The sequence below is a fragment of the Somniosus microcephalus genome, chromosome 7 (assembly GCF_052327205.1).
Source record: "Somniosus microcephalus isolate GS21.2 chromosome 7, FLI_Smic_1.0, whole genome shotgun sequence".
In the NCBI taxonomy this organism is placed as follows: Eukaryota; Metazoa; Chordata; class Chondrichthyes; order Squaliformes; family Somniosidae; genus Somniosus; species Somniosus microcephalus.
The window spans coordinates 42,858,590-42,871,615 of record NC_140993.1 but is presented as its reverse complement, the minus strand read 5'-3'; the positions used below and the strand labels follow the sequence as shown (position 1 = coordinate 42,871,615).

General features: G+C 43.9%; 1 protein-coding gene across 7 annotated transcripts in view; it reads right to left on the bottom strand.

Moving 5' to 3' along the window:
* The window catches only part of adgrb1a (adhesion G protein-coupled receptor B1a), a 658,584-nt gene that overhangs the window by 599,484 nt on the left and 46,074 nt on the right, over positions 1-13,026 (bottom strand). The gene's annotated exons all lie outside the window — the stretch shown is intronic.

The following is a 13,026-nucleotide window of genomic DNA, read 5'->3' as shown; positions in this document are numbered from 1 at the left end:
TTCACCACATGGACTGCAGCGGTTCAAGAAGGTGGCTCACCACCACCTTCACAAGGGCAATTAGGGATGGGCAATAAACATAGAAACTAGGAGCAGGAGTAGGCCATTCGGCCCTTCGAGCCTGCTCCGCCATTCAACGAGATCATGGCTGATCATCCAAACCCTAGCACCCGGTCCCTACACCGACAGCCATCCCACCCAAGCCCTATCCCCGTAACCCCGTAACCCCACGTATTTAATCCCCCCTAACACTAAGGGTCAATTTTTTTTATCATGGCCAATCAACCTAACCCGCACATCTTTGGACTGTGGGAGGAAACCGGAGCACCCGGAGGAAACCCACGCAAACACGGGGAGAATGTGCAAACTCCACACAGACAGTCACCCGAGGCCAGATTTGAACCCGGGTCTGAACCCGGGTCCCTGGCGCTGTGAGGCAACAGTGCTAACCACTATGCCACCGTGCTGCCAGCGATGCCCACATCCCATAAACACATTTTTTAAAACTCCAAATAAGTACTAATGTTCAAAGTACTGCACTGTTAATATCCCAACTACTTTGCTGTTAATATACAAATATTGTGCTGTTTGTAACCAAAATATTGTGTTCTTAATAACCCCCAAAATACTGTGCTGTTAGTACCCCCAAACCTGCCTCAAGTGTCTCAATTATGGCTACTGAGCTTTCCTTTGTTGAGACCAACTTGTAGATTTTTACTCAAATACTTTAGATCATCGACTGTGACAAGCAATTTGAATTGTATTATTTATGAATGGGAAGTACCATGGCAGGCTCGACATCCATGAATACTGAAACATCATTGTTAGGTGTCCTTTAATTTCAGCAGATTGATAGCTGAGCTGATTGGAGCAGAGATGTAACGATGTGTAAAGGGTTGGGAGACATTCGGTGCAATTCCAGGATTTAAAACAGGAACATAACCCATGGCGACAACAATTTTGACGGGGAGACATGTTACTCATTCCCCTTGTAGCTTTGCCTATGGATTGGAGGAAATATTATCGATACCATAATGGTATTGGCATTCTCCAGCAGATCCAAGTTCAAGCAATGAAGGGGAAATTGCAATAAATACTATGTTTAGTTTAAAAGCTATATATTATGAATCTGGAATAGAAACTCATGAATACAAAATGTAATTCAATAGCCATAATAGATGCGCAGTGATGCAGAAAGCACTGCTCAGAGAAGGACAGGTCCTCAGTTGGAACCTGATATACTTTCTTTTGTCCAATAGCATTTAATTCACCAACAATTAACATTGCTTGAAGAGTCATACCAAAGATGGGCCTTTGACGTATCCCTAATTTGTGTGGTAGGCCACACAGCTTCACCACAAGTGTTTTGCCCGAGATATGCTTTTAAAAGAAAAGAAAGAAAATGAGGTGCAAGTCTAATTTTTCTCTGTAATTGGTTGAAAGTTGTATTCCATTCACATGAGCAGTGAACCTTGCCAAGTCTGTCCATCAGAAATGTTCTACAAGAGCAAAACTTCCTCAAGAATGCCTCTCATATGTAACTGAGAAAAAGAGTGCTGTGACATATCATCAATCTGGGAGCAAGGCTCCTTTAGTCCGACTTGTGAACTATGAAGTGGAACATCCACAAGGGAATAGAACTGTACTTTATTGAATTGAAATCCTGATAGCACCGCGTGTTGGATTCTCATCTAGTAATTGTAATTCCTGTCTTCAATAAGATGTTCTTTTAGAAGTTTCTGAGCCCATTCTGACTGGCAATCCATCAATCCATCAATCTATCATTGCTACCACATTCCATTCCTTTTTATCTTTAATTTTCTACCTTCATCTTTAGATCTCCCTGGACCACAGGCTACTCTCCATCCAAGACAGATGATCTTCGAATGCAGCATTTGACCTTTGCCAGCAGGAAATGTTCATCCGTCTGATCTTTTCCCCCTGTTGAGCACCTCCTGTGTTCCATTTAGCACTGCCCTGGCGCTACGTCTATGACTGGGGTTGCTGTGAAGAAAATTGTACGTTGATGCAGATTGCCTACTACGTTGGGCACTGCACCAATATGTCATGTCATTGCATGTCAGCGCTATCATTGTGGGTGAATAAACAAAGCTGTTAGGTTCCAATTGTAGTGAGAAAACAAGAATCAGGGATCCCAAAGTTGAAATTACTTTTGATTTTAAGTATGTGACTTTTCCATGTAATATAATCATGAGTAGACTCACTTAACAGCATTACACTACAATATTACAGCAGTGTCTACACTTCAAAAGTAATTCATTGTCTGCAAAGCGCTTTGGGACATTTTCAGGTCATGAAAGGTACTATATATATGCCAGATTGACTTTGCTAGCCCAGAGATGCTGTCTACTTGCAGTTGTAAAGCTAGTACAACAGTGGTTGCTGGCAGAATCAGAAGATGACAGAAAATACATTTGTCACAGTTAAATCTATGTGAACAATGATAGATTCGCCTCTTGAGTCAGAAGGTCATTTTGGGTTCAAGTCCCACACCGGCGGCAGTTGCGAGGCGTACCAAATCAACAGCAGAGGAGAGGGGTAAATAGTAATCAGTGTGTGACGTCACCAGGGAGCAGCTGGTGCAGTCAGGAGAGCAGGAGGCCAGTAACTCTTATATAGGTGGAGCTGTTGCCAAACCCGAAACACTACAGTGTAGTGTCTCCCACCCTTCCACCTCCTCTAACCTTTTAGGGGTTAGGGGAAGTTGAAAAGGTAGGTTCAATTTATTTTATTTCAGGAGCCTAACCTAGGTGGAAAAGGTTCCAGGACAGGAGGCGGCAGTGAAATACAACACCAGAAAACAGGTAGGTGACTGGTTGGTGAGTACTTTCACAAACTTATTCTAAGTAGAATTCAATAATTAAGCTAAATCGTAGTAAATAAAAAGGTATTGTAAGGGTTAAGTCATGGAAGGGCAGCTCAGACCCGTGTCATGCTCCTCCTGTGCCATGTGGGAAATCAGGGACACTGTCCCTGACAACTATGTGTGCAGGAAGTGTGTCCAGCTGCAGCTCCTAGCGGACCGCATGGCGGCACTGGAGCTGCGAATGGACTCACTCTGGAGCATACGCGATGCTGAGGATGTTGTGGATAGCACATTCAGTGAGTTGGTCACACCGCAGGTAAAGGCTAGCTCAGACAGTAAATGGGTGACCAAAAGGCAGGGTAAAGGCAGGAAGGTAGTGCAGGAGTCACCTGCGGTCATCTCCCTCCAAAACAGGTTTACCGTTTTGGGTACTGTTGGGGGAGATGACTTATCAGGGGAAGGCACCAGCAGCCAGGTTCAGGGCACCGTGACTGGCTCTGCTGCACAGAAGGGCGGGAAAAAGAGGGATAGGGCTATAGTGATAGGGGATTCAATTGTAAGGGGGATAGATAGGAGTTTCTGTGGCCGAGACCGAGACTCCAAGATGGTATGTTGCCTCCCTGGTGCAAGGGTCAAGGATGTCTCGGAGCGGGTGCAGAGCATTCTGAAGGGGGAGGGGGATCAGCCAGTTGTCGTGGTACATGTAGGTACCAACGATGTAGGTAAAAAGAGGGAGGAGGTCCTACAAGCTGAATTTAGGGAGTTAGGAGCTAAATTGAAAAGTAGGACCTCAAAGGTAGTAATCTCTGGATTGCTACCAGTGCCACGAGCTAATAAGTTTAGAGAGAGTAAGATAGATAAGCTAAATACGTGGCTTGAGCAGTGGTGCAAGGGAGAGGGATTTAAATTCTTGAGGCATTGGAACCAGTTCTTGGGGAGGAGTGACCTGTACCAAGGGGACGGTCTACACCTGAACTGTGAGGGAGCCGATGTCCTCGGGGTAATATTTTCTAGGGCGGTTCGGGAGGATTTAAACTAATTTGGCAGGGGGATGGGAACCTAGGTAGTGGAAAAGAGGGAAGTCATATGAAGTCAGAAATAGATGGTAGAAAGGTGAGAAGCAATAAGCAAAGGAAAGAAACACAAAGGGCCAAACTAATTCATAATGAGAGTGTGAAAAAAGCAAGCCTGAAGGCTTTGTATCTTAATGCTAGAAGCATTAGGAACAAGGTGGATGAATTAGTTGTGGAAATAGAGGTAAACAAGTATGATTTGATTGGGATTACAGAAACGTGGCTGCAGGGTGGGCAAGGCTGGGAACTTAACATCCAGGGATATACAATATTTAGGAAGGATCGGCAAAAAGGTAGGGGAGGTGGGGTAGCATTGCTGGTAAAGGAGGGGATTAATGCAATGGAAAGGAAGGATATTAACTCGGATGAAACGGAATCTGTATGGGTAGAAATGAGAAATAGCAAGGGGAGGAAAACGTTAGTGGGTGTGATATATAGGCCTCCAAATAGTAATATGGAGGTGAGGGAAGGCATAAAAAGGGAAATTAGAGAAGCGTGCGATAAGAGCACAGCTGTCATCATGGGTGACTTTAATTTACATATTGATTGGACTACCCAAATTAGTAAAAATTCTGAGGAGGAGGAATTCCTGGAATGTTTTCGGGACGGTTATCTGGACCAATATGTCGAGGAGCCGACTCGAGATCAGGCCATTTTAGACTGGGTATTGTGCAATGAGAAGGGACTTATCAGCAATCTTCTTGTACGAGGCCCCTTGGGTCAGAGCGATCATAATATGATCGAGCTCTCAGTCGAGATGGAGAGTGAGGAAATTGAATCAGAGACTAAGGTCCAGAACTTAAATAAAGGGAATTACGAGGGTATGAGACGGGAATTGGGTAAGATTGATTGGGTGGTGTTTCTGGGGGGATTGACAGTGGATAGACAATGGCAAGCATTCAAAGATAGAATGGAAGAATTCCAGAACATGTTTATACCGGTTTGGCATAAAAATAAACCTAAAAAGGTGACTCAACCGTGGATAACGAGGGAAATTAGGGACAGCATAAAATCAAAAAAAAGGGCATATCAACTGGCAAAAAAAAGCACCAGACCGGAAGATTGGGGGCAGTACAGGATACAGCAAAAGAGGACAAAGGGATTAATCAGGAAGGGGAAAATAGAATACGAAAGTAAACTTGCAGCAAACATAAAGACAGACTGCAAAAGCTTTTATCGGTATATCAGGAGGAAAAGACTGGTAAAATCCCAAGTCGGTCCCTTGCAGTCCGATTCGGGAGAATATATAATGGAGAATAAGGAAATGGCAGACCAATTAAACTCATACTTTGGTTCTGTATTCACAAAGGAGGACACAAATAACCTCCCAGGAATATCGGCAAACATAGGGACTAATGAGAGGGAGGAGCTGACAGAAATTAGTATCTCTAGGGATATGGTGTTGGGTAAGTTGAGGGGACTGAAGGCCGACAAATCCCCGGGGCCTGATAAACTACATCCTAGGGTACTTAAGGAGGTGGCCCTGGAGATAGCAGATGCTCTAAGGATCATCTTCCGGAACTCCATTGACTCGGGAACAGTACCCGTGGATTGGAGGGTAGCTAATGTTACCCCAATATTTAAAAAGGGGGGTAGAGAGAAAGCAGGGAATTATAGGCCAGTAAGCCTTACATCGGTTGTGGGCAAAATGCTAGAGTCCATTATTAAGGATAAAATAGCGGAGCACTTGACAAATGGGGAAAGGATCGGACAGAGTCAACATGGATTTACAAAGGGTAAATCATGTTTGACTAATCTGCTGGAATTTTTTGAGGAAGTAACTGGTAAAATAGATGGGGGAGAGCCAGTGGATGTGGTGTACCTTGACTTCCAGAAAGCCTTCGATAAGGTTCCACACAAAAGATTATCATGCAAAATTAAGGCTCATGGAATTGGGGGCAAAGTATTAACGTGGATAGAGAACTGGCTGGCGGATAGAAAACAGAGAGTTGGAATAAACGGCTCGTTTTCGGAGTGGCAGGCAGTGACCAGCGGGGTGCCGCAAGGATCTGTCCTGGGACCCCAGCTGTTCACAATATATATAAATGATCTGGATCAGGAAATTGGATGCAATATTTCCAAATTCGCTGACGACACTAAACTAGGAGGAGGGGTGGGCTCTGATGAGGATGTCAGGAGGCTACAGTGCAATTTGGACAGGTTGGGGGAATGGGCGGATACGTGGCAGATGCACTATAATGTGGATAAATGCGAGGTTATCCACTTTGGGGGTAAAAACAGGAGGGTAGATTATTATCTAAATGGCAATAGATTGGGAGATGGGGAAGTGCAGAGGGACCTGGGTGTTCTTGTGCACCAGTCACTGAAGGAGAGCATGCAGGTGCAACAGGCGATTAAGAAGGCAAATGGTATGTTGGCCTTCATATCAAGGGGGTTCGAGTATAGGAATAGGGATACCTTACTACAGCTGTACAAGGTGCTGGTGAGACCGCATCTGGAGTATTGTGTACAGTTTTGGTCGCCCCATCTGCGGAAGGATGTTCTTGCCATGGAAAGAGTGCAACGGCGATTCACCAGGCTGATACCTGGAATGGCGGGAATGACCTACGAAGAGAGATTAAATAGTTTGGGCTTGTACTCACTGGAGTTTAGAAGATTGAGAGGGGATCTCATCGAAACATATAAAATTATGGCAGGCCTGGACAGGCTGAATTCAGAGAGAATGTTTCCAATGGCCGGGGAGCACAGAACCAGGGGCCACAGTCTAAAAATAGCGGGCAAATCATTTAAAACAGAGATGAGGAAGAATTTCTTCACTCAAAGAGTGGTGAGCCTGTGGAATTCCCTGCCACAGAGGGCTGTGAAGGCTAATTCAATAAATATTTTCAAGAGAGAATTGGATATATTTCTGAAGGCTAAGGGGATTAAGGGTTACGGAGAAAAGGCGGGGACGGGGTACTGAACTGGTAAGATCAGCTATGATCTCAGACGAAGATCAGCCATGATCTCATTGAATGGCGGAGCAGGCTCGAAGGGCCGAATGGCCTACTCCTGTTCCTATCTCTATGTTTCTATGTTTCTAGAGACTTGAGCTCAAAATCTAGGCTAACACTCCAGTGCAGCACTGAGGGAATGCTGTACTATCTGAGGTCCTGTTTATCAGATAAAGCATTAAACAGAGGCCCAGCCTGCCCTCTACAGGTGGACACTAAAGATCCCATGACATTATTTTGAAGAACAGGAGAGTTGTCCTGGTGAATATTTATTCCTCAACTACCATCACTAAAACAGATTATCTGGTCATCATCTCATTGCTGTTTGAGACTTTGCTGTGCACAAATTGGCTGTGCGTTTCCTGCATTACAACAGTGACTATACTTCAAAAAGTATTTAATCGGATGTAAAGTGCTTTAGTCAAGAGAGGCACGATGTAAATACAATTTCTTTCTTAATGAATATGTTGGGCAGGTATGTTTGACATTGAGCTTCTCCTGAATATCAAGGAAAAGAACAACGGCCAGGAATTTCTTCAGAGCTGCTCCTGCTCCGCCACTGCACCTTCGTCGGAAGGCTGACAGAATTCTCGTCTAAGCGTAAAACAGGGTTTCCACTGCACTTCTGGCAAAGTTACGGCGGGAAAGCAGGATCGGAGCTGAGGAAATTCCGGGTCAATGACTCGCTAAAAAATCACGTACTAATAGACTTAAAAAAAAATCTCTCAAAAGTATAGAAACAATGGCAGTCCCATAAATCAACTGTACCTAAACTTCTCAGTGCATATTTTGAGTTTAATTCATAGAATATGCCACAAGTAATCAAATTACAACTTAAGTGTGCTTTCTACCTTGGATTATAGCTGCAGTCTGAATAGCTGCTTTAGTGGAATAATGCTCCTGTTAAATTCCAGCCAGTTTAAATTTCCTTGCACATTCTAAACAAAGACAAGTTTGTCCAGAAATTAACTTTGGTCTCCTTTTCTAACTACTATTAGCATCATCTTGGCCTGGACACCTTAACATGGGTCAATTTCAGTTACTATGACCTGCACTGTGAGTTGGACACATGCCAATTATTTATACTTCAGTAAAGAAGTTCAAAGGTTGGTCCCAGCTTGAATTGTTTAATTTAGTGTTTCGTTCCCAAGAGCAGCCAAATATATCCTGGCCCAGCCCAGCCTGGTCTAGGTTGTATTTTCTTCATGTTCCCTTGATGCAGAATGATTTTGGTGTCGTATTTGACCCCAAGATGAGCATCCGACCACATATCCGCACCACCACTAATACCGCCTACTTTCACCTCCATAACTTCGTCCGACTTCGCCCCTGCCTCAGCTCATCTGCGGCTGAAACCCTCATCCATGACTTTGTTACATCTAGACTGGACTATTTAGTGTCAGTCAGTGGCTCAGTGGGTAGCACTCTCACCTCTGAGTCAGAAGGTTGTGGGTTCTAAGTCTCACTCCAGAGGCTTGAGCACAGAAATCTAGGCTGACACTCCAGTGCAGTGCTGAGGGAGTGCTGCACTGTCAGAGGTGCTGTCTTTCAGATGAGATGTTAAACTGAGGCCCTGTCTGCGCTCTCAGGTGGATGTAAAAGATCCCGTGGCACTATTTCGAAGAAGAGCAGGGGAGTTATCCCCGGTGTCATGGCCAATATTTTATCCCTCAATCAACATAACAAAAACAGATTATCTGGTCATTATCACATTGCTGTTTGTGGGAGCTTTCTGTGCACAAATTGGCTGATGCATTTCCTACATTACAACAGTAACTACACTTCAAAAAAAGTGCTTAATTGGCTGTAAAGGGCTTTGGGGCATCAGGTAGTTGTGAAAGGCGCTATATAAATGCAGGTCTTTCTTTTATTCCAATGCACTCCTGGCTGGCCTCCCATTTTCCACCCTCCATAAACGTAAGCTCATCCAACCTCTGTTGCCTGTGTCCTAACTCGCACCTAGTCCCGTGCTCGCTGATGCACATTGGCTCCCGAGTGAACAACACCTCGATTTAAAAATTCTCCTCCTTGTTTCCAAATGCCTCCATGGCCTCATCTCTCCCTATCTCTGTAACCTCCTCCAGACCTACAACCCTCCAAGATAACTGTGCTCCTTCAATTCTGGCCTAGTGTTCCACCATTTCCAGCCATGCCTTTAGCTGCCGAGGCCCTAAACTCTGGAATTCCCTGCCTAAACCTTTCCGCCTTTCTACCTCTCTTTCCTCCTTTAAGACGCTCCTTAAAACCTACCTCTTTGACCAAGCTTTTGGTTATCTGCTCTAATATCTCCTTATGTGGCTCGGTGTCAAATTTTGTTTGATAACGCCCCTGTGAAGTGTCTTGGGACATTTTATTACATTAAAGGTGCTATATAAATACAAGTTGTTGTTGTTTTGTGCTTTTTCATCATATTCTTGGGTATTTTGAAATCCAGCTTTCGTCACCAATTTGCTATTGATGTATTTTTTTTCCCTTTTTACTATTCGGGCTGCAGAGCCTCAATTTTATTTTGACTCACGAGCTCTTTAAATAAACGGCCAGTTTAAAAAAATCTTCCGAGTCAAAATTCATAAAAGGAGATTTGCTTCCTGAATCCACGAAAAACTCCTGTTATTTCTCACTGCCAAATATGCGTTTATATTGGGGAGAGGGCAGGTTTCGAAGAGGAATACAGTGTTACAAATTCGGGTTTAGTGGCATGTTACTCCCATAAGCAGACTTGCATTCCGGAGTTAACTGGCACTGCCCAATATCTACCTATATGTTACCATTACCCAGCAGAACCAATGAACAGCTTGGTAAGACAAGACTGATGACAAATGAAGAAGTTGGTTTATTTTTCAGAATATGCGTGACTGAACAAAACTGACAATTCCAGACTTTATTAAAACTTCCTGGAACGACACAAAGCAACAAAACATGTTCCGCTCTCTCAAACAGCAGCCAGCATATTCTTTTAGTTTTATTTCCTTTCAGATCAGACGCTAGCTGCTATACCTTAATTCCCACCTCAAGCCAAGACTTGCCTTCTTACAGCCTTTGTTGGGTCTGAACAATGGGGTTTTCTGTCCTTTTCTTACATTCTGATCCCAGTGGAATCTCACCGGACTGATCTGCCAATTATGCCCGCTGAGCTCAAATGAATCAGGTCACCTCAACCAGAATAGGTGTGGATGATCACTGAAAAGTCCAAACTAGCTCTCATTTTCTGAAGCACGCTGGTTCAGGCACACCATCTGCCACTTAATAATCATTGGCCAGGCCCTGTGGTCTGTCAAGTAACCCCCTTGAGAGTTCAGTTTAATTTAATACTAAATTTTTTAACATTTTATACCAGGCTAACCCACCCCTGTAGCAGCATTATCAGAAATCCTGAAATGTGACAAAGAAATAAAAATAAAAAGCAGAGAGGCAGGAAAACGGAACTCCAGTTTTTTTTCGAATTCATTCTTACCATGTGGGTATCCCTGGCTAGACCAGTATTTATTGCTCATCCCCAGTCTCCCTGGATGGTTTTATACAACTTGTTAGGGCAGTTAAGAGTCAATCGCATTGGTGTGGGACTAGAGTCACGTAAAGGCCAGACTGGGCAGGGACAGCAGATTTCCTTCCCTAAAGGTTATTAGTGAACCAGTTGGGTATTTACAACAATCCGATAGCTTCATGGTCACTTTTTCTTTTACTGATAACAGCTTTTCTTTTTCCAGATTATTTTATTTTTAAACTGAATTCAAATTCTCAAACTGCCATGGTGGGATTTGAACTACGCATTATTAGTCCAGGCCTCTGGATTACTAGTCCAGTTACATAACCACATGTTCATGTATTCACCAATTTGAGAGCTGCCACAAGCAATGCATTCCCTAAATTTTATTTTAGTAGGTTGAGTGGAGATCTGATAGAGGTGTGCAAAATGATATGGAGCACAAATTACCAAAACAACAAAGGGAAAAGTTAGTTTTTTTTTAAGGATTATTAGGACATAGAACACCCTAACAAAAACAGTAGTGGAAACATAGGGCGCGATCTTGCCAGCCCTGGGGAGGCAGGTATGGAGGCAGGACTGCCGGGAAAATGGCAGAATCTGGGGGCGGGGGCCCATCCCGCCCGGGCGGGTGCCCATCCCGCCCCCAACCCGCCTCCTTTCCATCTTCCCAGGAGACAAGTAGCCGACCCGCGCAGGGTGTCCCGTCTCCTGGAGGCGGGAAGGGAATTACAGTCACTTAACTGCCTGTTAACAGGTAGTTAACAGGCAGATAAGAGGATTATATCAATTTTACCCACACAAGTGCGGGCTTCACAAAGGCTGCGAACCCCGCCAGGGTCACCGAGGCGAGCAGTGGGTCTGCGGGGGTCGGAGGGGTGCAAAAGTGTGCTGTGAAGGTAAGTGATGGGTGCAAGTGCGGAGAGGTGAGTGTATGAGGTGAGTGGAAAGTGTTAGAAAAAGTTTACTTACCTTTGTTTCTTCCTGCAGGCTTCAATCGTTGGGGATGCGGAGAGTCTCGCATCTCACCGGCAGAGATGACAGATGGCTGCTGCATTCTCCAATGCAACAACCATCTAATTTCTGCTAAAGAAAGAGGTTTGATGAGCCTTGAGTACAAGGACTCATCAAACTACAGAGAATGTCAGTGTTTGACAGCTTCACAGAGCTGTAAAACAACAATTCAGCTGTCAAAAATTTTTGACAGATGAAACGTCATACGCTGATGTTCTCTGTAACTGGCTTCCCCTTAATTGGCCTGCTAAGCCCACTGGGCGGGCTTAATAAGATCAATCAAGGGAAGATAGCATGGGTTGGCTAGAAGTCGATGGAGGCAGGACTAAAACCCAACAAATGGGAGTCCCGCCTCCAAAAGCTCCCCATTGGCAAAATCCAGCCCATAATCTGATATAGTTTTAAAAGGGTATGGCTGCACGATTGAAAGTGAAATTTAAAAAGGTATAGGGAAACAGCAGGAAATAATAATTTCATCAAGCCAGTGATAGCACAATGAGCCAAATGGCCTGCAGTTGTGCTATAATATTCTGATACACAATCACCAGTAATTTGTACTTCTTCACTCATAAATAATGAATTTGATGTGATAACAATGAAGAAAATGACAATGGAACATATCAGAACTGTCCCCTCTTCACTTAACAAAATGATCAATTCGGTGCTAGTATGTGAACCCTGCTGTGATTTTTCTTTATTTTTTTTAAAACTTTGCAATTAGCACAAGTCTATATTTCAGAATTACATTAGAGATTTCCTTTAATATTGATATATTAGAGTAGGAGCGTTCAAGCTTTTTTGTCTTTTGTGGACTGCTTAGGTGTGTGTAATGGAGTCCCACAGGCAATCCGTGCTATCATTAACTCGCACATTTTCATGCTGAAGAGACTGGCGGATCTTGGTGTTCTGATTTCATGTGTATCTGCTAAAGAGGCTACACTGTGAAGAACAAGCATTCCCAAGGCTTCACTTGTGTCTTTCAGAAAGGAAGATTTTCAGGGCAAATAGGGATGGGAAATGTGGCCTTGCCAGCATCACCCAGGTCCCGAGAACAATTTTTCAAATAAAAGGAACACTTCACACCCAGCTGCACGCCATGGTTGTGCAGAGTGTTTATACATTTGCATTTTTGAAAATTCTTTAGTTCTTCCTGGCACAGCATCCAAGTCAGGAAAAAAAGCATTATGTAGGACTATAAACTAGCCACAGGAAGCAAGGAGCAGTGAGGGAGGCCATGATTGTGTTTTTGCTGACTTTGCCAGCTCCACAATTGGCCTATGGTTTAAATAGACAGCTTTCACACAACCAGCAATTCTGATAGGATTGAACTCAGAAGGAAATCCAAGGCCCATGTTAACACTAAACAAAGCATCAGCGGTGCATGTCGGGCAGCTCAAATCAAAGGAAATCCAATTAGTTTCCCGGCTGCTCATCTCTCAGCCACACACACTTCTTACATGATATGGAGCAAATCTCGATCAGCTGGCGCTTTACTTAGAGAAGCACTGTCCTTATGGGAACGGTTTGGCAAATAACTAAAGAAGAAGTTCGGCGCAACACTGACACGATGGCACAAGTTGCATCAAAATATGTCACTGATTTGTAAAAATGTCATTGCATTGCTTGCTGCTGACAACAGTATGATGAAAACAATGTGTTGGCTGTTCCAAATGT